The 23,570-nt window shown below is 36.3% G+C and overlaps 1 protein-coding gene across 9 annotated transcripts in view; it reads left to right on the forward strand.

Annotated features, from left to right (window-relative positions):
• Positions 1–23,570, forward strand: part of MBD5 (methyl-CpG binding domain protein 5) — a 438,997-nt gene that overhangs the window by 196,353 nt on the left and 219,074 nt on the right. For all 9 annotated transcript variants that reach the window (XM_041739751.1, XM_041739750.1, XM_041739753.1 and 6 more), the window contains exon 3: positions 9,872–10,019. The gene's annotated coding sequence lies outside the window, so the exon portion shown is untranslated. The remainder of the gene's footprint in view (positions 1–9,871; positions 10,020–23,570) is intronic.

Raw genomic sequence — 23,570 nt, forward strand, 5'->3', positions numbered from 1 at the left:
ATCACTGAGTTATGAAAATCACTAGAAAAAAAAAAGAAAAAAGTGTAACAAATATGCCACTGTAGTAGTGGTTGCACTTTTTAGTTACTCTTACATATGAGCTCCCTGTCCTGATATATCCCTCTTGACGATTAGGAATAGATTAAGGATTGCACATAAATTTTCTTCAGGCATTTTGTCTCCATACTCTCAAACTTTTAAGCTACTTTTTTCTTTTTACTAATAGTTCTTTACTAATAGTACCATGAAAATTTCAGATTATATCCCACATATCCTTTCTTATCATGACTCTGTGAGAGCAGAAACTATTTTGTCCTTCCCGTATCCCTGGAACCCAAAACAAAGTCTGGAATATATTTGGGTCTCACATACAGTTTCTGAGTTGAATTAGTGATGCAAATAATCCCACATGTTTACTTGATTTTTGTTATCAAAAGGAATATAGAAAGCTCATCATAAAATGTTTTTAAATGCATAAAATAAAATACATAGGATTACAAAGAAAAATGGGAGTTTATTCAGATTTACTGAAATTTAACTCTATTCACAGACAATTCATGGATGCTCGTTCTTAAAATATGGAAGAATTTCTAACTAATTTTCAGGAAACATAATTCATAACAATAAATGCAGAATTACTTTGATAGAATGTAAAACAAATGCAAGCTTTCAAGTCTCTTTAAGAAATCTTTGAACTTTTAAATTAAAATAAAAACAATGGATTTTTTTAAAATCTATTTTATTAAATTTATTTTGGTTACAATAAGAAAAATAGGTTTAAAAAAAAAAAGAAAGAAAAATAGGTTTTAGTAAGCTTACTCAGAAAACACATTTGTCTGGGAAGATACCATCATAGAATTGACAAGTGGGAAATAATGTAACAGGAGTAGCTCTGGAGATTTCAGCTCTCTCCAGAGTAGGGCCATTGATGGTGGCTGCCAGTGATAGGTCCAAATTTCAAAATACCAGAAGAGAAACCTAACTGATTCAGCTTGGATCATAGACGCATGCCTGAATTAGCTAAGGTCGGAGGGTGGAATCATGTAACAGAGATACCAACGCTGAGGGCCACTGTATGGTAGCAAGATAAGCTGAAAAGCCACCCAAGAGATATATTGTTTTATTAATCGGCTTCTAGGAAATAATACATTTATTTTATATTTACTAATTTTTCCAGAAGAAAAATTTCACTGCAAGACAACTTTGTCTATTGACAGATAGACTACCTTTATAATTATGAATTTTAGTATGTGCCAAATCACCTGCTGCTTTATTAATAAATGTCTTAATATCATATAATACAACCAGTATAATGTAGTGGCACTACAGCACAGGTGTTAAGAGAATGGCCCTCAAGCCAGATTTGCATGGCTTCATATCCTATATCACTTAACTAACTAAAAGATTGGAGATTGGATAAGTTACTCAATCTCTGCCCCTCATTTTTATTGTCAAAAAAGTGCAACTACACAAGCATATTTCAAGTCTCTGTTTGTGTGATGTCTGCTGTTACTCCATTGGTCAAAGCAAGGCACGTGGCCAAGCCAAAAGTCATAGGGCAGAGGGCTACACATATACATTCCACAGACATATATTAGGGAAAGGAAAAATCATCTAATCTACCACTGGGGTAAAATTACTGCCTAACAGTAGTTTTTATAAATCCAGTATATGTAAAGAGCTTAGAATAATGCCTGGCACAGAGTAAATGCTCGATAAATATTTATTATTGTGCATATTCTTAGCAGAAACACACAAAAGTTCAGTGTTGTGTAAATGTGACATAGAATACATAATTGGCACGTGTCATTTCCTTAGCGTTGAACACACATGCTAAATTTAATTTAAAACTAGTCTCTATTTTCGTTACTGTGATTAGATGAGCAAGATTATATGTCATTCAGACTGGTCAGCCAACTTCTGGGATAGTCAGTTATTTAACTGTTGGAATCATAGACGTGCTAAAGACCATTGACTCCAATCCTCTTGTTTTACAGATAATGCATAGATAGATAAGGAATTAAGTAGAAAAATGGGAATGCAAAGAAGGGCCAACTTAGATCTGTAGAATTCTAGTTGAAAACTCTTACCACTGTATCACACAGCCCAAGTGTTGCTTCTGTAGTTTTATTGAAATGCCATTTATCATATTTTTTCTTTTAATGAGCCTTAAAAGAAGAGATCATTTTAAGAAGCTTTTAAAATGTTTTCTTACTATTCCTTCAACTGAGAAGAACTATATTGTAGGGTAGGATATACTTATGTGAAAAACAAAAACAACTAGTCCTTATAGAAACCTTCATTTATCCCCGCTTAACTAATATTGATTGAGAATTTATCTGTTAGGCACTGAGCATACAGCAGGGAAAAAAAAAAAAAGAATCAAAGATTCTTCTCTTGGGGCGCCTGGGTCTCTCAGTTAGTCAAACGTTTAACTTTTGGTTTCAGCTCAGGTCATAATATCATGGGTTGTGGGATTGAGCTAGGAGTCAGGCTCCTGGCTTGGTGGGGAGTGTGCTTGAAAGATCTCTCCCACAGCTCTTCCCCCCTGCTTATTCTCTCTCAAAATAAGTAAATCTTTAAAAAAAAAAAAAAAAAAAAAAAGATTCTTCTTTTGTACCTGCTGGTAGAACAGCTAGGAAAAAAGAGCCCTGAACTTGGAGTAATAAGAATTGTTTTCTCATGCTAGCTCTGCCACTAAATGTCTATAATTTTGGTTGAGTTGTTTAACATCTGGGTTTCAGTTTCCTGTAGTGCAAAGTGTGGAGATTGAAACATCTGATTGACATAGCTCTTTCTTGCTTGCAGTCATGAATTTAGCAAGGCTTGTGTATAAGGCTAAAATTCTATGATTCTTTTTTTTAATTCAATTAGGCAACATATAGTGCATCATTAGTTTTAGATGTAGTGTTCAACAGTTTGTTAGTTGCACATAACACCCAGCTCATCACATCACATCCCTTCCCCAATGGCCATCACCCAATTACCCCATCCCTGCACCCACCTCCCCTCCAGCAACCCTAAACTTGTTTCCCAGAGTTAAAAGTCTCTCATGGTTTGTCTCCCTCTGATTTCTTCTCATTCAGTTTTTCTTCCCTTCCCCTATGATCCTCTGCACTGTTCCTTATAGTCTACATATGAGTAAAACCATATAATCGTTATCTTTCTCTGATTGACTTATTTCATTCAATATGATACACTACAGTTCCATCCACGTCAATGTAAATGGTAGGTATTCATACTTTCTGATGACTAATATTCCATTGTATATGTATATACCACATCTTTATTCATCTGTCAATGGACATCGAGGCTCCTTCCACAATTTGGCAGTTGTGGGTATTGCTGCTATGAACACTGGGCTGCAGGCAGCCCTTCAGATCATTACATTTGTATCTTTGGGGTAAATTCCTAGTAGTGCAATTGCTGGGTCGTAGGACAGCTCTACTTTTAACTTCTTGGGGAACTCTCGTACTGTTTTCCAGAGTGGCTGTACCCACTTGCATTCCTACCAACAGTATAAGAGGTTTCTCCTTTCTCCACATGCTTGCCAACATATGTTGTTTCCTGTCTTGTTAATTTTAGCAATTCTGACTGGTGTCAAGTGGTATCTCACTGTGGTTTAGATTTGTATTTCCCTGATGACAAGTGATGTTGAGCATTTGTTTCATGTATCTGTTGGCCATTTGTAAGTCTTCTTTGGAGAAAGAAGTCTGTTCATGTCTTCTGCCCATTTCTTGACTGGATTATTTGGTTTTTGGTTTTTGGGTTTGGTAAGTTCTTTATATATTTTAGATACTAGTCCTTTTTATCCAATTTGTCATTTGCAAATATTTTCTCCCATTCCCTAAGTTGTCTTTTAGTTTTGTTGACTGTTTTCTTTGCTGTTCAGAAGCTTTTTGTCTTGATGAAGTCCCAATAGTTCATTTTTACTTTTATTTCCCTTGGCTTTAGAGACGTGGCTAGCAAGAAGTTGCTGTGGCCCAGGTCGAAGAGGTTGTGGCCTGTGTTCTCTAGGATTTTGATGGATTCTTGTCTTTAGGTGTTTCATCCATTTTTGAATTTATCTTTGTGTCTGGTGTAAGAGAATGGTCTAGTTTCATTCTTCTGCACGTGGCTGTCCAATTTTCCCAGCGCCATTTATTGAAGAGACTCTCCTTTTTCCAGTGGATAGTCTTTCCTGTTTTGTCAAAGATGAGTTGACCATAGAGTTGAGAGTCCATTTCTGGATTCTCTGTTCTGTTCCATTGATCTATGTGTCTGTTTTTGTGCCAGTATCACACTGTCTTGATGATCAAGTTTGTAATATAGCTTGAAGTCAGGCATTGTGATGTCACCAGCTTTGGTTTTCTTTTTCAACATTCCTCTATTTGGGGTCTTTTCTAATTCCATGCAAATTTTAGGATTATCTGTTCCAGCTCTGTGAAAAATGTCAATCATATTTTGATAGAGATTGCATTGAATGTGTAGGTTGCTCTAAGTAGCATAGACATTTTCACAATATTTATTCTTCTAATCCATTAGCAAGGGATGTTTTCCCATTGCTTTGTGTCTTCTTCAGTTTCTTTCATAAGTGTTCTGTAGTTTTTAGGGTACAGATATTTTACCTCTTTAGTTAGGTTTACTCCTAGGTATCTTATGGTTTTTTGTTGCAGTTATAAAAGGGATCAATTCCTTAATTTCTCTTTATTCAGTCTCATTGTTAGTGTATAGAAATGGAGTTGATTTCTGTGCATTGATTTTGTATCCTTCCATGATGCTGAATTGCTGAATGAGTTCTAGCAATTTTGGGCTGGAGTCTTTTGGGTTTTCCACATAAAGTATCTTGTCATCTGCAAAGAGTGAGAGTTTGACTTCTTCTTTGCCGGTATGAATGCCATTTATTTCTTTTTGTTGTCTGATTGCTTAGGCTAGGACTTCTAGTACTATGTTGAGCAACAGTAATGAGAGTGGGCATCCCTGTCATGCTCCTAACCTTAGGGGAAAAGCTCTCAGGTTTTCCCCATTGAGAATAATATTCTCTGTGGGCTTTTGTGTAGATGGCTTTTATGATGTTGAGGAATATTCCTTCTATCCCTACTTTCTTGGGAGTTTTAAGTAAGAAAGGATGCTGTATTTTGTCAAAGGCTTTTTCTGCATCAATTGAGAGGACCGTATCATTCTGTCCTTTCGTTTATTAATGTGATGTATCACATTGATTGATTTGCAAATGCTGAACCACCCTTGCAGCCCAGGAAAAAATCCCTCCTGGTCATGGTGAATAATCTTTTTTTTTAAGATTTTTTATTTATTTATTCATAGAGACAGAGAGAGAGAGAGAGAGAGAGAGAGAGAGAGAGAAGAGGCAGAAACACAGGCAGAGGGAAAAGCAGGCTCCATGCAGGGAGCCCGACGTGGGACTCAATCCCGGGTCTCCAGGATCACACCCCGGGCTGCAGGCAGTGCTGAACCACCGGGGCTGCCCTGAATAATCTTTTTAATGTACACTTGGGTCCTGTTGGCTAGTATCTTGGTGAGAATTCTGGCATCTCTATTCATGAGGGGTATTGGTCTGTAATTCTCCTTTTTGATGGGTGTTTGTCTGGTTTGGGGATCAAGGTAAAACTGACCTCATAGAACAAGTTTGGAAATTTTCCTTCCATTGCTATTTTCTGAAACAGCTTCAAAAGGATAGGTATTAGTTCGTCTTTAAATGTTTGGTAGAATTCTCCTGGGAAGCCATCTGGCCCTGGACTCTCGTTTATTGGGAGATTTTTTATTATTGTTTCAATTTCCTTATTGGTTATGGGTCTGTGCAGGTTTTCTATTTCCTCCTGTTTCAGTTTCCAGGAATACATTCATTTCTTCCAAGTTGCCTAATTTGTTAGCATATAGTTGCTCATGATATGTTCTTAAAATTATTTGTATTTCTTTGATATTGGTCATGATCTCTCCTCTTTCGTTTGTAATCTTATTAATTTGGGTCCTTTCTCTTTTCCTTTTGATAAGTCTGGCTAGCCTTATCAATCTTATTAATTCTTTTAAAGAACCAGCTTCTAGTTTCATTGGTATGTTCTATTCTTCTGGTTTCTATTCATTGAGTTCTGCTTTAATCTTTATTATTTCTCTTCTCCTGCTTGACTTAGGCTTTATATGCTGTTCCCTCTCCAGCTCCTTTAGTATAAGATTAGCTTGTGTATTTGAGACTTTTTTAATTTTTTGAGAGAGACTTGTATTGCTGTGTCCTTCCCTCTTAGGACTGCCTTTTCTGTATCCCAAAGATTTTGAACAGTTGTGTTTTCATTTTTAGTTGTTTCCATGATTTTTTAAAAATTCTTCTTTAATTTCCTCATTGACTCATTCATTCTTTAGTAGGATGCTCTTTAACCTCCAAGTGTTTAAGTTTTTCTAAATTTCCTCTTGTGATTAAGTTCAAGCTTCAAAACATTGTGGTCTGGAAGGAATATGCATGGGATTATGCAAGGAATAATCCCAATCTTTTGCTATTGATTGAGATCTGATTTGTGTCCCAGTATGTGATCTATTTTGGAGAATGTTTCATGTGCACTGGAGAAGAATGTGTATTTGTTGCTTTAGGGTGGAATGCTATATATATCATTGATATATGTATATCTATATCAGTGAAGTCCATCTGGTCCTGGTGTCATTCAAAACCCAAATTATTTCCTTGTTGATCTTCTGCTTAGATGTTCTGTCCATTGCTATGAGTGGGATGTTGGAAGTCCCCTACTATTATTGTATTATTATCAATGTGTTTCTTTAATTTGGCTATTGATTGGTTGATATAATTGGTTGCTCCCCAGTTAGAAGCATAAATATTTGTAATTATTAGATCTTCTTTTTGGTTAGACCCTTTAAGTATGATATAGTGTCCTTCCTCATCTCTTACTACAGTCTTTGGTTTAAAATCTAATTTGTCTGATATGAGGATTGCTACTCCTCCAGCTTTCTCTTGAAGTCCATTAGCATGATAAATTGTTCTCCACCCCCCCCCCCCACTTTTAAACTGAAAGTGTGTTTAGGTCTAGCATATGGATGGGTCTTGTTTTTTTATCCAATCTGATACCCTTTGTCTTTGATTGGAGCATTTAGCCCATTTACATTTCAGGGTGACTATTGAAAGACAAGTATTTGGTTCCTTTGTATTATCTATAAAATCCCTGTTTCAGTGGATTGTCTCTGTTTCTTTCTGATGCGTTACCTTTGGACTCTCTTTGCTTACAGGATCCCACTTAATATTTTTTGCCGGGCTGCTTTGGTCATCACATATTCTTTCAGTTTCTGTCTGTCCTGAAAGTTCTTTATCCTCCTTCCATTCTGAATGATAGCCTTGCTGAATGAAGTATTCTTGGCTGCATGTTATTCTCATTTAGTATGCTGAATATGTTATACCAGCCCTTTCTGGCCTGCCAGGTTTCTGTGGATGGGTCTGCTGCCAGTCTAATGTTCCTGTCCTTGTAGGTTAAGGAATTCTTGTCTTGAGCTGCTTTCAGGATTTTCTCTTTATCTCTGAAATTTGCAGGCTTTACTATTATATGTCAGGGTATTGATATATTTTTATTGATTTTGGGAGAGGTCCTCTTTACCTCTTGGACTTGAATGCTTGTTTCCTTCCCCATATTAGGGAAGTTTTCAGCTATGATTTGCTCAAATATACCTTCTGTCCCTCTCTTCTGTCTCTCTCTCTCTCTCTCTCTCTCTCTCTCTCTCTTCTTCCTTGGGGACCCCAATAATTCTAACATTGTTTCATTCTATGGTTCTCAAAGCCTTCCCTCATGTCCATGGTTGTTTTTCTCTCTTTCCCTTAGCTTCCTTCCTTTCCATCAACTTGTCTTCTATGTCACTTACTCTTTTCTGCCTTGTTTACTCTAGCTGTTGGAATATCCAATTTAGCCTGCACCTCAGAGCAGTTTTAATTTCAGCCTGATTAGATTTCATTTCTACACTAAAAGATTCTCTAGTATCTTTATGCTTTTTTCAAGCCCAGCTAGTAACTTCATAATTGTTAGCCTGCATTCCAGCTCTGACATCTTACTTATATCCATATCGATGAGATCTTTGGCAGAAAGTGTTACCTCTGGTACTTTCTTTTGTTGTGAATTCCTCCTTCTAGTCATTTTGCCCAGAGAAGAATGGATGATCAAGTGAACAAAATCAAAACTATATCAACCCTTACTCAAGCAAAATACACACTAGACAAATCCAGAGAGGTCAGAAACATAAAAGAGAAAAGAAAAGAAAAAAAGAAAAGAAAAGAAAAAGAAAAGAAAAGAAAAGAAAAGAAAAGAAAAGAAAAGAAAGTGGAGAGAATATAAATTCCCAGGTGGACAAAATAGGATGATCCACTTGGTCCTAAGTGTATTTTGGCCCAGGTGTTAGAAGATACTAAATCCCAAAATTGTATAAAAAGTAAAACATATATATATATATATATATATATGTGTGTGTGTGTGTGTGTGTGTATATATATATATATATATAATATAATGCAGTGAAAGGAAGCCAAAATGAAGAACATATCTATAAAATGTAAATGTAAAAAATGAAAGTTAAAAAAAATTAGAAAACAAAGAATTGATAAAATAAACTAATTGAAAAGGGAAAAAGAAAGAAAAGGAAAAATTTTAAACTGAAATATAAATGAATCATGAGGAAAACCCTCAAATCCTATATGCTGTTTACCCTAGAGCTAGAGTTTTGCAGTGCCGTGTGCTCCATAAACTTGGTGTTCCCTGTTCTTCCAGCTGGTCTTCTGAGGGAGGGACCTACTGAGTTAATTCTCAGGTATCTGTCTCTGGGCAGAGTTGTACTGCCCCTTGCCAGGTAGCCCAGCTCAATGTAAGCTGTTTCTGGTTTTTCTATATGGCTTTTGTTCCTTGAGGACTTTCTGAGCCTCTTTAGAAGATGAAAATAAAAATGGACAAACGCTGATCTCCAGCTCAGAACTGAAAGATCATGATCCCCTTTCTTCAGTACACCCTCAGGCATAGCAATCTTTACTTTTGTGCGTGCCACATTCTGCGAACTCCTGCAGTGTGCACCCCCACCGATCCTCCCAGGGGGAATGCAGGAAGGTCCTGCACTTCTGTCCTTTGCAGGACTCCAAGGAGAGCAGTCCCCTGGTCTGCACCCGCCGGCACTGCCCCACCTGCAGGAAGGGGGGGGGGGGCACTGCTTTTTTATCCTTTGCAAGGCACCCCTACACTGAGAGATGTTGCCAGATCATGCAGCAGCAGTTCATGGTTTATGGTGAACAGAGCTCAGAGCCCCCTCCTGGGCTCAAAAACCGTAACTAGTTTCCTGGCTCCAATACTCTGCTGGCTCAGGCACCCTGTTCTCTCTCTGACCCCAGGGATCCTAAGACTACACTGTCCCACCTAAGATATTGCCCCACTACACCACTGAGCACCTTTCAGGCAGGAATGTCTCTCATTGGAGCTTATTTTTTCTAAAGATTCTGATTTTGTGCTCCTGAGCTATTTCACTTTCCAGTAATTGGCTTATGGAGGCTCCCTCTCACCTCCACCCCCACCACCACCCCCAGCTCCTGTTACCTTCCTATATATCCCCTGTTTCATTTCTCCACGCTCCTACCATGTAAAAAGTGGTCACTTTCTATTTGTAGAGTTCCAGCAATTCTTTTCTTATATCTCAGGTTGAATTCATATGTGTTCAGAGTGATTTGATAGTTATCTAGTTAAATTCAAGGCATCAGATGAAATGAGGTCCTCTACTCTTCACCATCTTGCCACCCTCTCCAAATTCTATGATTCTTACTGCGAACTCATAAAAATCTGAAAATGTCCTTAAATGTGAATCTAAAGAAATACTGTCTGTTCAAAATCAGTAAGTTCACACTTCTTTTTAACAGGACCAAGGAAATAAATACCAGAAGCCAAGAGCACAGAATATTTTCTTTCGTCAATCCACAGAACCCTGATACTTCTCTAATTCCATCACACACAAAGGAATGACCACCTTGGCAGATGGCCACAGAGAATGTCAACAATTTTTTGGAGGTAAGCAATGAAATATTTATATTTTGAGTTTTCTGTTAAGCATATAGAAACAGGTAGTATTATCTTGCATTTTAATGAAGAAAGTGTTCTTTAGTATAGCAACTTTATATATTAAGCATAGCTAATATAGCTTTTTACCTATAGCTAAGCTATTTCTCTCTTCTTTTTTTTTCCTGAGCACCATTGCATGTCAAAAATTATATTAAGCTCTTTTTGCATATTGTATTTCATAGTATAGAGCTGCATGAAATCCCTAAATACAAAATAAATTTAAATTACAGAAATTAAGTACCCATCTTTGAAAACAGTGCCATGTATATCCATCTCGAAATACATAATCATCTAACTACAAATACTAAATACTTTGGGAAGTTAAAATTATTTTCTGTTTACTTTGGGATTATCTACAGCATTTATGAATTTTTTTGTTTAATTCCAGCATTTTTTTTCTCATTTATTTTTAACAACTATTCTGAAGTGCTCCAAAGTCTTGGGAAGTAATCCCTTTACATTCCTCACAGCTTTATATTTTACAAGAATCCTGCATCAAAAGAACTCATGGAACTTTTAGTTCCTGTCTCAACAGCTCTTGGAAGACCACAGTGCTGTCTTCAAAATTGAAATTAATTACATTACCAGTTAAAGGGAAAGGTTACTTGGAAAGAAATTGACTGTATTTTAAAGAAAGAAATTATAAGTTTGAGGAATCTGCCTTTTCTACCTTAATGAAATATAAAGACTTAAGTAGATGAATATAAAAATGGAATAAAAATAAACTCATAAAACTTTAAGTAGAATGCACTAAAATTGAATTTTTCAAAGGACTTTATACAAACAAAGAAACTGTACATATGCTCAGAATTTTTTATTTAGTATTAATTCAACTCATAGGCCTAAGGTCATCTAGCAAACGAGTCTGCTTTTTAAGTTGTATGTAGAGGAATGCTTTCTAAGTAAAGGAGGACATAAATGTTTAAAAAGCCCAGTGTAGAGCTTCTGAGTTTTCTTTCAGTAACTAGAGTCAAAATTAATTCCTGCTTTTCTGTTGGGGAAAATTTCATCTAATTACATTCAAATTATTCTGCAACTTTTTGGACAGCAAATCCTGATCACTAAAGAAAGGAAAAAGCAGCTGTGTTGCCCTTGCCTCACAGTTATAAGAATAGCATTATTATGTAGTCACTGGGCTTTATAGAACAAGAGTGGTATCCACCGGCTGCCTTCTGGCAGAGACACACCTAACCCTTTCTGAACTGCTGGTAATGTATGCCTTCTGTTCCTAAGGATTTTTAAAGAAATAGTTTCCACTGCTTCCTTCAGCGAACCAATCTAGTATAACAGTTCTTGGGAGTAGGAAGTTCTAATAACCCTTTGTGCACTTTTAGTGATCGTTTCTAAAACAGGTTTTGTTAGACCTATACTTAAATCATGATTTTTTTTTAAGATTTTATTTATTTATTTATTTATTTATTTGAGAGAAAGAGAACACAGCAGGGGGAGGGGCAGAGGGAGAGCAGGAAGCAGACTCCTTGCTAAGCAGGGAAGCTAGACACAAGGCTCAATCCCAAAACTTGAGGCATGACTTGGGGCAAAGGCAGAAAGCTTAACCAACTGAGCCAGCCACCCAGGCACACCTTAAATCATGATTTAAATCTTTTCTTAGTTTGATATAATCAACTTAACTATTTTAAGAAAGTATTTAATAAGGTACCTGGTTGGCTCAGTCTGTTGAGTGTCTAATTCTTGAATTCTGCTCAGATTATAATCTCAGGGTTGTGGGATTGAACCCTGTGGTGGGCTCTACACTCAGCAAGCAGTCTGCTGGAGATTCTCTCTCTCTCTCTCTTTCTCTCCTTCTGTCCCTCTCCCTCCCTCTCTCCCTCTACCCCTCTTCCCATTCTCACTCTCTCTCTATCTAAAATAAATAAATCTTAAAAAAAAAAATTGACCATTGCTAAAATTAGTAGAAATAATTTCTATAAACACTGCTTCTCTATAGGCAACCTACTTGGTCAGTTTTTTTCCTCTAATATTTCCTGTTTTAGCTCATTCACTATCATATCCTATTTTGATCTTGTTATTCTTTAACCACAGCAATATATCTTATGTCAGAGAGTTCTAGTTTATATTTCTTCCACATTATATTAAGAACCAGCCCTTTGTTCTCTTTGAATTGCATTCTATTTATGATGATGTCATTAATAAGCCACAGATATTTATAATTCTAATCAAAAGTGCTAATTCATTTATTTCCCATATTTTAAGGCTTACTTGAATATTATAGTTGCTTTTAGTACTTAGAAAGGCAATTAGAACATATCAGGTATTACTTATAAGTCTGCTATATAAGAACACAAATTCAAAGAACATATTAAGACAGACTAGTCAGTCACAAGTCTGCCACACTTACCAGCTGTGTGACTTTAGATAAATTACTGATTCTTTATGACTCCCAATTTGTACGTCTTTAAAATTTGAATACTAATAATAATATAATTTCAAGGATTAAGTGGAATAGATGTAATAAATAAATATGAAATATTTAGCACTTGCCTTAGCTCATAATTGAACAAAAAAGTGATATAGTTATTCTGGTTTTTGCTAAATGATTGAAAACAAGTTTCCTCATGGCAAGCTCAATTCTTACAAAAGAAATAATGAATTTGTCCATTATACTCATGCCAATTTAATTTTACATCATTATGTTGTTGTACTGCTACTAAATACTGTTCATTGAAGTTTCCCCACAAGCAGTTTATGTTTAAATGTGAAAATACAAGTTACCAAAAAGTCACTGTTTAGATTTGAAGGGGTACATGCACCCTGATGTTGATAATAGCCAAACTATGGACAGAGCCCAAATGTCCATTGACTGACGAATGAATACAAAAGATGTGGCATATGTATATATGTATATCAACCAACTAAAGCTTGTTGGAGGGAGGCAGGTGGAGGATGGGCTAGATGGGTGATGGGTATTAAAGAGAGTTCATGTATCTAAGTGATGAATCACTGATCTCTACTCCAGAAATCAATATTTCACTATATGTTAACTAACAAAATTTAAATAAATTTTAAAAAACCAAAGACCCCCAACTGTTTAAAAACGTAGTTGTTAAAATAAATGATTGTTAACCTTTGAGCCTTTGAATGTACATTCCAAATCTTGCAAGTAATTTTACTTGAGTGTTTGTGGACTCAGTGCCTGCTCTAAAATTTTAACTTTGGGGCACCTGGATAGCTCAGCTGGTTAAGCATCTGCCCTCAGCTCAGGTCATAATCATGGAGTCCCCACACTGGACTCCCTGCTCAGCTAGGAGTCTGATTCTCCCTCTGCTCCTCAACCCACTCATGTTCTCTCTCTCCTCCCCCTTTGAAATAAATAAATAAAATCTTTAAAAAATTAAATTTTAACTTCATATCAACCATTATTGTTTGGAGAAATATTCCATGTGCAAGCCAGAGTGATGTGAAGAATTTTCTTCATCTTCAAAAAAGAATTTAAGTATCTTTTATGTATACATAGGACATGTTTAGTCTGAGAAACTAATATTTCCACTAGAAAAAGTAAAGCAAACAAGTAGTTTGAGTCTATATATTGATTTCCTAGGTGTGCTGTAATAAGTTACCACAAACTGGAAGGTTTAAATTTATAGAATTATTCTTTCACAATTCTTGAATGTAAAAGTCCAAAATCAAGTTGTCTACAGGGCCATGCTTTTCTGAAGGCTGTAGAGAAAAATCTTTTAGATGCCTTTCTCTTAGCTTCTGCTGTTGCCTGACAATCCTAAGCATTCTTTGGTTCATAAACTCATTACTTCAATCTCTGCCTCCCTCATCACCTCATCTTATTCCTGGGTTTCTGTGTCTCTTCTGTTCTTCTTATAAGGACATGGTCTTAATTAAATTAGAGCCCACCACAATTCAGTATAACCTCATCTTAACTTGATTACATCTACAAAGACCCTATTTGCAAACAAGTTCAATTCAAGTGTCAAGGATTAGGATTTAAACATATTGTTTGGGAGGTAAAACAATTCAAACAATGACACTCTCTAATATATTTTTTTGAACTGAGAATAAAGCTAGGGCATAAGAATTGATTCTAAAAACAAGAGAATTTTCTTTTCCTGGGGAAGAAGTTTCACGTCTGACAAGATAAGATCTATGAGTAGATGCACATATTTTGCTTATGATTTGGTAATACCATTTCTTGAACATAGATAGTTTACTGGTTTTTTGATAATACTTTTTCCCATCTACTCTGTAGCTCTGTCTTTTAAAATTATAAAACAATATCTATCATTTAATTTGCTTACTTGAGCTGAGAGTTCAAATAATAGGGTTACAGTTTTATGATTAAGGCATATATCCATATTACGTATATCAACAAGTAAGATTCTCTAAGGACTTTAGAGCTGGTATTGTATTTGCATTTATAACTGTACTGATATCTACAATTTTTTAATGAACTGAGTTCATCTTTCCTTTACTAATCTTGATTCAAACCAGAGCCCCTTTTTTATTTTCAGGGGTAAGAAATTTGCTTTAAATTCAAATTAAGAAATATTCTTGATCTTTCAAAATGAACATAGCCACTATATATTTTTAACATTAATTCTACAGCATATTCTAGTAAAGCTAATTCTAGTGAAGTCTTTCGAATATATAATTTGGAATGTGGTCTGTAGATCATCAGTACATTTTTATCTTCTTTATGATCATCTCCCATATATTTAGGTAACTGTCAAAAATTCTTCATGCAATAACACTTACATAGGATGTACAGTCTTATTTCAGAATTTAATGAGAGGATATTATGTGCATTTTCTTGTCTTTGAGCTTCTGAAAACGAAGGGAGGTAAAGCAATATAAACTCCTGTTTTAGGAGTGAAGAAAGATGGAATAGGAGGATCCTAAGCTCTCCTTATCTTATGGCTACAACTAGGTAACTTCCATATCAGTGTAAATAACCCAGAAAATGACCTAAAGACTGGCAGAACAGACTCTCCACAGACAAATGTAGAGAAGAGGCCACATCAAACAGAGTAGGAGATGTGGCCAGGAGTGAGACTGACCCACAGGACTGTCTGCAGGAGGGAAGGCTGCTGAGGGCATGAATAGAGGAAAGAAACAGACACTATACCAGGCACCCCAGACACAGGAACCCATATAGGGAAGACAAATCTCTGTATCATCTGGCTTTGAAAACCAGTGGGGCATAATTCATGAGGTCTTATAATCAGTGGGCTTAACACCTAGAACTTTAAAAATCAGCAAGCTTAGCTCTGGGAGAGCTGGAGGGTAAGAGAAAACTGAGTCGGCATCCTTAAAGAGAGAGCACAACAAACAGCCCTGCTGAAATACAGCTTAGAAGCAGCAGTTTGAAAAATGCCTGGGTAGGAGGGAGATTCATTTACTAATCTCAGTATGTGGTGGAAGGGCAAGAATCTTTTGGAGACATCTCCCAACAACAAAAGAGCTAATAGGCACCACTTCCCTCCCCAACCCCCACCCTAGATAAATGGACACACCTGTAGGAACCAATATAACATAAACACTGTCTTGCTAACAGCACACCCCACCCCCATACTTTTCTGCAGACTCACCCTCTCTATCCTGGCTTGGGCAGGAGTTTTGCCAGGCAGCTGCAGGTCTCTTCCTGCAGAAGACTTCATGGAGCTTGCTAATAGCATGTCGCCTTCTCCCCAACCCCTGTGCCCTCCTACGAAATTGCCCCCTCCAGCCTAGGGGCAGGAATTTCCTGAAGCAGCAGCAGATCCCTTCCCACAATATACCAGTGCAAACTTTGCTGGTGCCACATGCCTTGCCCCTGCATTTTCCTGCAGACCTGCCCTTAGGAGGAGTCCAAACAAGATGGTGCCACAAGTGTGGCAATGTTCAAAAGTGATGAGTACCACATTAAAGTGACTCTTGTCCCAGAGGGAGAGAGAAAGATAACCACACACACCAGTCCCACTACAACCCCAGCAATAGGCTAGCGGCAGATTTCTGGTCTGATGGCAGACCCCACTCATCAAAAAAAGCTTCTGAGGGGACAACACAGGGAGAGCGTACTGCAGTTCACTGTTACCATAGCTCTGGTAAATGCTTGCTCTTACTCAGCTCAAGCCCAAGGTAGCCCCACACTGGCCCACTAACAACACAGGGACCACACTCTACCCATAACAGGCAAAGTGAGCATTGCAGATGACTGAACTAAAGGCAGATGCAACTGAGCCACAATAGCAGGGCCCATGCAACACACACAGCAGACATCCCTGAAACACCAGGTTCTGGTGAACAGGGGACATTATATTGCAAGGCACTACAGGACCTCTTCTTTTTAAGGCTGCTACTTTCAAGAGTAGAAGATAGAGCTGACATTTCCTATCATGTAGAAACAAATACAGAGAGTTAGACAAAATGAGACAGAGGAACATGTCCCACATGAATGAATAGGACAAAATCACAGCAAGATAGCTAAATGAAACCCAGGTAAGTAATAAACCTAATAGAGAATGTAAAGTAATGGTCATAAGATACTCATCAGATTTGAGGAAAAAGTTTAAGACCTTGGTGAGACCCTTTAAAAAGAAAACATAAAAAAGAACCAGTAAGAGATGAAGAACTCAATAACTAAAATTAAAAATCACTAGGGGGAATAAACAATAGACTAGAGGAAGCAGAAGAATGGATCAGTGTGACCTGGAGGACAGAGTAATAGAAAGCAATGAAGCTAAACAGAAAAGAGGGAAAATATTTTTTAAATGAAAGTAGATTTGGGAGGGCACCCGGGTGGCTCAGTCATTCAGCATCTGACTTTGGCTCAAGTCATGATCCCACGGTCCTGGGATCGAGTCCCATATCAAGCTCCCCACAGGGAGCCTGCTTCTCCCTCTTCCCCTGTCCCTGCCTCTCTCTGTATGTCTCTCATGAATAAGTAAGTTAAAATCTTTAAAAAAAAAAATGGATTAAAGGAACTCAACGATGCCATCATGCATAACAACATTCACATTATAGAGATCATAGAAGAAGAGAGAGGCGTGGGCAGAAAATAAAGAAATAATAGCTGAAAACTTCCCAAGTCTGAAAAGGAAACAGGAATCCAGATCCAGGAAGCATAGAGAGCCCCCAAAAAATCAACCCAAGGAGGACCACACCATGACACATAGTAATTAAAATAGCAAAAAGTAGTATTAAAGAGAATTTTTAAAGCAGCGAGAGAAAACAGTTACATACAAGAAAAACCTCATAAGGCTATCAGCTGGTTTTTCAGCAAAATTTTGCAAGCCAGAAGAGAGTAAGGTGATACAGTCAAAATGTTCCAAAAATAAAAAAACAAAACAAAAAAACAAAAAACCTGCAACCAGGAATAGTCTACCCAGCAAGGCCATCATTCAGAGTAGGAGAGAGAGTTTCTCAGACAAACAAAGGTAAAGGAATTCATCATGACTAAACTAGCCTTACAAGGGGACTCTTTTTTTTTTTTTTTAAAGATTCTATTTATTTGAGAGAGGGAAGGATAGGGAGAGAGTATGTGAGCAGGAAGAAGGGCAGAGGGAGAAGGAGAGAGAGAATCCCATGCGGACTCCTGGCTGAGTGTAGAGCTGGACAAGATCATGACCTGAGATGAAATCAAGAGTTGGATGCTCAAATGACTGAACAACCAAGGCATCCCAAAGGGACTCTGAGTGGAAAAGAGAAACCATAAGCAGGAAGAAGAAAAGTAGAAAGCACAAAATCAGTGATATTAACTATAAATCTACAAAAGAATCAAAGGATTCACAAAATAAAAGGATGCAAAGTATAACACCATATACCTAAAACATGGGGAAAGAAGGAGTTAAAATTTAGTACTTTTAGATTGGATTTCAGCATAAGGAAACATCAACTTAATATAGACTACTATATGCATAAGATATCATCTATAAACCTAATGACAACCAGAAATCAAAAACCGGTACTAATATGTTAAAAAAAAAAAAAAAAAAAGGATCCAAGTACATCACTAAAGAAAGCAAGCAACCAAGAGTAAGAAAAGAAAGGAACAGAGAACTATAAAAACAACCGTAAAACAAATAAAATGGCAATAAGTACATATCTATCAATAATTACTTTGAATGTGAATGGACTACACACTCCAATCAAAAGAAGTGACAGAATGGATTAAAAAAAGCAAAACCCATCTATATGCTGCATGTTTACAAGAGATTCATTTCAACCTAAAGACACAAGTAGGTTGAAAGTGAAGGCATAGAAAACTATTTACCATGAAAATGGAAGTGAAAAGAAAGCCAGAGTAGCAATACTTATATCACACAAAATAGATTAAAAAAAAAAAAAAGATTATAAAACAAGAGACAAGGAAAGACACTACATAATCACAAAGGGGACAATCCAACAAGAAGATAAACAACTGTAAATATATATGCATCCAACATGGGAGCACCCTAATACATAAAGAAGCTAATCAAACATAAAAGTTATTAATAGCAATACAATAATAGTAGGGGGTTTTAACACCCTACTTAAGTCAATGAATAGATCATTCAATACAAAATCAACAAGACTGTGGCATTTAATGACACACCGGACCAGATGGATCTAACAGATATAGTCAGAACATTCCATTCCTACAACAGTGGAATACACATTCTTTTCAAGAGCACATGGAACATTCTCCAGAGTAGACCCCATGTTTAGGCCACAAGACAAATGTCAGCAGATTCAAAAAGATTAGAGTCATATAGCATGCATCTTTTCTATTCTCAGCACTATGAAACTAGAAATCAATGACAAGAAAAAAAATCTGATAAGACCAAAAACACAAAGAGGTTAAATATCATACTACTAAACAATGAATGGGTCAACCGGGAAATAAAAGAGGAAGTCAAAAGGAGAAAAAGGAAAATGAAAACACAATGGTCCAAAATCTTCAAAATGCAGAAAAATCTGTTTAAGAGGGAATTTTATAGCAGTACAGGCCTACCTCATGAAGCAAGAAAAATCTTGAATAAATCACCTAACCTTACACCTAAAGGAACTTAGAAAAAAAATACCCAATACAAGTAGAAGGAAGGAAATAATAAAGATTAGAGCAGAAATATATAAAATAGAAGCTAAAAAAAACAGCAGAACAGGTCAATGAAACCCGTAGCTGGTTCTTTAGAAAAATCACCCAAATCGATAAACCTTTGGCCAGTCTCATCAAAAACTGGAGAGGATTCAAATAAACAAAATCAGAAGTGAAAGAGGAGAAATAACAACCAACATCACAGACTTACAAAGAATTATAAGAGAGTATTATGTAAAATCATATGCCAACAAATAGGACAACCTAGAAGAAATGAATAAATTCCCAGAAACATATAACCTCCCAAAACTGAATCAGGAAGAAATAGAAAATTTGAACAGACTGATTACCAACCATGAAATTGAATCAGTAATCAAAAATCCCCCAACGAGCAAAAGCTAAGTATTGTTGGCTTCATAGGTGAATTCCACCCAGCACTTAAAGAATTAATACTTATTCCTCTCAAATTATTCCAAAAAATAGAAGAAGGAAAGCTTCCAAATTTATTTATGAGGCCAGCATTACCCTGATATCAAAGACCTATAAAGACACTACAAACAACACTACAGGTCAGTGTCTCTAATGAACATAGAAAAATCCTCAACAAAATATTAGCAAATCAAATTCAGCAATATATTTTTTTTAAAATCATTCGCCAAAAGTGGATTTATTCCTGGGATATAAGGCTAGCTCAATATTCACAAATCAATTAATGTCATAAATCACATCAATAAGAAAATGAACACCATATGATCATGTAAATACATGCATAAAAAGCATTTGACATTCATGGTTAAAACCCTCAAAGAGATAACATGATACTATATATAGAAAGCTCTAAAGACTCCACCAAAAACATACTAGAACTGATAAAAATGATTTTAGTAAAGTTGCAGGATACAAAATCAACATACAGAAATCCATCATATTTCTATAACAGTAATAATGAAGTGGCACAAAAAGAAATTAATAAAACTATCCCATTTACAATTGCACCAAATATAATAAAATATATAGGACTAAACTTCACCAAAATGGTGAAAGCCCTGTACCTTGAAAACTATACAACATTGAGGAAGGAAATTGAAGATGACACAAACAAATGGAAAAATATTCCATGTTCATGGATTGGAAGAACAAATATTGCAAAAATGTTCATACTATGCAGTGCAATCTACAGACTTAATCCAATCTCTATCAAGATACCAAAGCATTTTTCACAGAATTAAAACAAATAATCAGAATTTGTATGGAGCCACAAAAGACCCTGAATAGCCAAAGGAATCTTGAAAGAGAACAACAAAACTGGAGATATCACAATACCAGATATCAAGATATACCATAGATCTGTAGTAATCAAAGTAGTATGATACACAAAAATAGACATATGGATCAATAGAACAGAATAGAGACCCCAGAAATAAACCCACAATTATGTGATCAATTAATATTCAACAAAAGAGAGAAGAACATGCAATGGGTAAAGGTCTCTTCAACAAACTGTTGGGAAAACTGAACCACTTTCTTATACCATACACAAAAATAAACTCAAAATTGATTAAAGACCTAAATGTGATATCTGAAACCATAAAATCCTAGACGAGATTGCAGGCAGTAATTTCTCTGACATCAGTTGTAGCACCATTTTTCTACAAATCTCTCCTATGGCAAGAGTAACAAGAGGAAAAATAAATTATTGGGACTGTGTCAAAATGAGAAGCTTCTGCACAGTGAGGGAAATAATCATAAAACTAAAAGAGACTACTGAATGGGAGAAAGTATTTGCCTATGACATGTCCAGTAAAGTGTTACTATCTAAAATATGTAAAGAACTGATAAACTCAATACCCAAAAAACAAATAATCCAATTGAAAAATGGACCCAAGACATAAACAGATGTTTCTCCAAAGAAGATATGCAGATGGCCAACAGACACATGAAAAAATGCTCAACATCACTTAGCATCAGGGAAATACCTATCAAAACCACAAGGAGATATTACTGCATGCCTGTCAGCATGGCTAAAATAAAAAATACAACAAGTTTTGGCAAGGATGTGGAGTAAAAGGAACCCTCATGCACTCTTGGTTAGAATGCAAACTGGTGCAACCATTGTGGAAATCAGTATGGAGGTTCCTCAAAAAATCAAAATAGAATTATTATATGATCCAGTAATTCCACTACTGTATATTTACCCAAAGAATATGTGAAAACACTAAATTGAAAAGATATATGCACCCTTATGTTTATTGCAGCATTATTTACAATAGCCAATTATTAATGCAACCCAAGTGTCCATGTGTAGATGAATGGATAAAGACGACGTGGTATAGATATGCAATGAAATATTACTCAACCGTAACAAAGAATGAAATCTTGCAATTTGCAACAACATGAGTGGAGCTGGAGAGTATAATGCTTGGTAAAATAAGTCAGTCAGAAAGAGACAAATACGGGATCCCTGGGTGGCGCAGCGGTTTGGCGCCTGCCTTTGGCCCGGGGCGCGATCCTGGAGACCTGGGATCGAATCCCACGTCGGGCTCCCGGTGCATGGAGCCTGCTTCTCCCTCTGCCTATGTCTCTGCTTCTCTCTCTCTCACTGTGTGCCTATCATAAATAAATAAAATTAAAAAAAAAAAAGAAAGAGACAAATACCATATGATTTCACTCATATGTAGAATTTAAGAAACAAAAGCAAACAAAAATGAGACTATAAAAAAGACTCAACTATAGAAAACAAACTGATCAGCAGAGGGAAGGTGGGGGGAGACTGGATGAAATAGGTCAAGGGGATTAAGAGTACAAATATGATGAGAACTGAGTAATGCATAGAATTTTTTAATACCTATGCTGCACACCTGAAACTAATATAATACTGTATTTTAATTATGCTGGAATTAGTATTTAAAAATAATAATAATAAGATAAACAAACAAAAAGAAAAAATCCTATTTCCAGGCCCTTGTGTTTTTTCATTGTTGAATGAAACACATAAAGTTTCCAAAATATATTCTTCTTGCAGGTAAAACCTGCTTCAAATTATTCTTTGCACATAATAGATACTCAATAAATGTTTATGAAGTGAATGAAGGAAATTGTAATTAGCCCCTCTGCTTATAGACAGCATCCATGAGTGATACCGAAAGTAAGGCAACTCTGAAGCTATCACAAGTTATACACCTTTCGTGTTAAATACTTCTTTTAATTTGTATAAAAGATAGACAGGAACTAGAGAGTTTGAGATGCTGCAAAGTGGAGACATGTTCTATATTCCCAGGATTTTTCAGTAAACTGAAGGACTTATGGCTCTAGTTGATTTTTTTTTATTTCATTTTCCAAATGAATGTTGAAACTTTGAGAAAGGAAAACATAAAGCACAAGGTTAAGTGAGTAGTCGACTAAAGTATGGTGTTTGATTTTCTGAACTATGGATCAAATTACTAGCACAGTGGTTCTCCCTGACTGTGCTTCAGCGTAACCTGGAAAGCCCCTCAAATGTCTATAATTCAAGGCCCGGGATATGTCTGAAACTGGAATGGACTGGTTTCTTAGATGGAGGATTTAACATCAATAGCGTGTTCACGGTGAGAGTGAATGAGCATATTTGCTAAGAGTATGACACTGGTGGTTATGATGGTGAGTAGGGATAGGTAGGGGCGGCCTATGGAATTCTTACGGTTTAGAAAACCTCTAAGGTCCTGCCAACTCTAATATGCTATGATTGTAAATAGTTGACAGTGCTTTCTTTACATGTATTTATTCATGTATTTTGAAAACTTATGATAGACACCATACTAGAAGATAAAATAAAATCTGTGAACCTGAAGAAAAAGAGAATATACTCGGTTAGATAACCACTACAGTAAGGTATCTTGGAAATAATTAAATAATTGTATTTCATTTATGCATGTGTTGATTATTTCTTTTTACCATTTAGGAGTTAACCGAAATACACGAGCTAGGAATTCCAGTGTACTTAAATGTTCAGAAGGAAGCTGCATTATAATGATTAGAAAAAGTGTCATCTCGATCCAGGATGTTTGAGGAGAAACTTCTTGAAAACTCTATGCATATGCAATATACTATATCTCAGATTACTAAAGGCTAAGTCTCAGATGCTAACGTTAATTACCGTCATCGTTCCTTGCTTGCATGCTCCTTTCCTGAGTACACAACTGATCAAGTTGCTTTTGATGCAGCTATTGCTTGTTAATAGCCAGAATCTTGGGGAGAGAGGCCAGTTTCCTGGAATAAAAACTGCTGAGGATAGAGAAACAGCATCCATAGGAGAAAGGTCTGAGTGTAATGGGCTTTGGAGGACAGGACTCAATTGATGCCGGAGCCTCAGCGGGAGTGAAGGGAAAGGAATTTCTAGAGAAAACTCTGTAGTTCTGACTTGAAAGAAACAAAATGAAAACAGCAATAATTATTTCCTTTTTTTCTGCTGTATGTTTCAAAAACAGTTTGAGAAGAAA

The sequence above is a fragment of the Vulpes lagopus genome, chromosome 24 (genome assembly GCF_018345385.1).
Source record: "Vulpes lagopus strain Blue_001 chromosome 24, ASM1834538v1, whole genome shotgun sequence".
Lineage (NCBI taxonomy): Eukaryota > Metazoa > Chordata > Mammalia > Carnivora > Canidae > Vulpes > Vulpes lagopus.